The sequence below is a fragment of the Rhinolophus sinicus genome, linkage group LG11 (assembly GCF_036562045.2).
Source record: "Rhinolophus sinicus isolate RSC01 linkage group LG11, ASM3656204v1, whole genome shotgun sequence".
NCBI classification, from domain to species: Eukaryota; Metazoa; Chordata; class Mammalia; order Chiroptera; family Rhinolophidae; genus Rhinolophus; species Rhinolophus sinicus.
The window spans coordinates 15,057,946-15,060,580 of NC_133760.1; positions in this window are offsets into that span (position 1 = coordinate 15,057,946).

Below are 2,635 nucleotides of genomic sequence, written 5' to 3' on the forward strand. Positions count from 1 at the left end.
ATTTGTAAATCATATATGTGTCTAGTATCCAGAATATTAAACCTCTTACAACTGAATAATAAGAGGAAAGAGAACAAATAAGGAAAAGGACCCCATTAGAGATTTTTCCAAGATAGACAAATGGCCAATAAGCACGTGAAAAAATGCTAGATATAACTAGTCATCAGGGAAATGCAAGTCAAAACCAAAATGATATACCATGAGGATGGCAGGACTCAAAAAGTCAGATAATAAGTGCTGGCAAGGATATAAAGAAATTAGAACGCTCATATAGTGTTGGTGGGAATGTAAAATGATGCAACAGCTTTGGGGAAAGAGTCCGACAGATGTTCAGTTAGCCATAGAGTTACCACATGACTCAGCAATTTCACTCCTAGGTATATACCCAAGAGACATGAAAACATATCCACACAAGAATTTGTACATGAATATTTATAGCAGCATTCATGACAGCAAAATGGTGAAACAACCCAAATGCTAATCCACTGATGAATGGGGGAAATGCAGTACAGTCATACAATGGAATGTTATTTGCTCATAAAAAGGAATGAAGTATTGTGTTAAGGGAGTGACAGCTAAGGATACAGGATTTATTTTTGAAACAATAAAAATGTTCTATAATTGGCCATGATGGTGGTTGCACAGATCTGTGAATATATGAAAACCCAATGAACTGTACACTTTAAATGGTTATTGTATTTTATGTGAATTATATCTCAATAAAGCTGTTTTAAGAGATGGCTCTATTCATATAGATCTAAAATTTTGAAACTGATCTATAGTGTCAAAAAGCATATCAGTGTTGCCTGTGGCTGATAAAAAAGCGGAGAATGTAGGTTGACAGAAAATAGACACAAGCAAAATTGGAGTTTATCGATGTATTCTGTTTTGATTGTGACGATTATATGGGTGTGCATATTTGTCAAAATTCATTCACCTATACACGTAAATAAATGATTCTATTTGCAAATGTTAAATATTGGAGACATTTATGGAACACAAAATGCATCATTTTTAATAGACTTTATTTTTCAGAGCTGTTTTAGGTTTACAGAAAATTTGAGGGGAAAGTACAGAGAATTCTCATATATCCCCACACCTCCAGTTCCCCTATTGCATCATTGTGGTACATTTGTTAAATTGATGAGCCAATATGTTATATTGTTATTAACTAAAGCCCACAGTTTACAGTTTTATATTGTACATTCTATGGGTTTTGATACATTTAATAACATGTGTCCATTACAGTATTATACAGAATAGCTCCAGAGCCCTAAAAATCCCGTGCTACACCTATTTGTCCCTCTCTGTGTCCCTAAGCCCCAGACAATCACTGATTTTTTTATACTCCATAATTTTGGGTTTTTTTCCGTGTCATATAGTTGGAATCATACATTCTGTAGCATTTTCAAAATGGCTTCTTTCACTTAAAATATATATATTCAAAGTTCCCTCATGACTTTCTGTGGTTGGATAGCTCTTCTATTTTTATCACTTAATAAAATTCCACTGTGTGGATGTACCACAGGTTATTTATACATTTACCTGCTGAATATCATCTTGGTTTGCTTCCAAGTTTTGTCAACTATAAATTAAGCTGCTATAAATATTTGTGTGCATATTTGTTTGTGGACATAAGTTTTCAACTCATTTGGATAAGAACCAAGGAGCACAATTGCTTGAACCCATGGTAAGAGTATGTTTGGCTTTGTAAGAAACAGCAAAGCTGAGAGATCCAAGATGGCAGAGTAGATAAACACTGTGCTTGCGTCTTTCCATGAACACATTAAAATTACAACTAAATTATAGAAAAATCAACCTGGAGAACTATCTGAAGTCTAGCCAAACAAAAGTCCAGTGGCTAAAAGTATAAAAAAGAAGCCACGAGACTGGTAGGATGGGTGGAGACATGAAACAGGGCCCAAAACTCCGTGTGGTGGTTGAGAATCAAGAGGGATATCTTGGCTGCAGAGATTTCCCCTGGAGGAGTGAAGGACCTCAGCCCCCAACACAGGCTCCCAAGCCTGTTGTACTGGTGCTGGGAAGAAAAGCCCCCACATCTGGCTGTGAAAAACAATGGGGATTCTGACTGTCTGAGTGGGACGGAAGGCTACGGGAAACCCAGACATCCTCTTAAATAGCCTGCTCAGACACATTCGCTCGCAGGTACCCACCTTGGGCTCCAGCGGAGGGATGGTGGCTCAGGAGGTGTCGGAGACATACAGGAGGCAGACTGAGGTGTGTGGTTTCAGGGGAAGTGCTGGAGGACAGTTGGCATTTTTCCTGTGTGAGGTCCTTCTTCCCTGCAGCCGGCAGGCAGTCTCCATCTTTCCTGTGTTGAGCCCTCCCCCTATGCTTACGACCAACTCTGAATCTGATTGGTCTGGTGAGCTCCGCTGCTCCATGCTGCTGACTCATTGGGACTCAGCCCTACTCAACTCCCCCAACGCCAGATGCACTTTCTCTGTTAGGAGACAGCTGTGGGGACAGAGTCCCAGAGAGCAGTTTCCAGGCTCTGGGCCTCACATGGAAAGGTGCTGGCTTGGGTAGTAGATGGCCATCAGCTGGGACTAGTTGGCCATCAGCTGTAACCAGTTAGCCATTAGCCACTAATGTAACTGCCGTGGCTACGCTA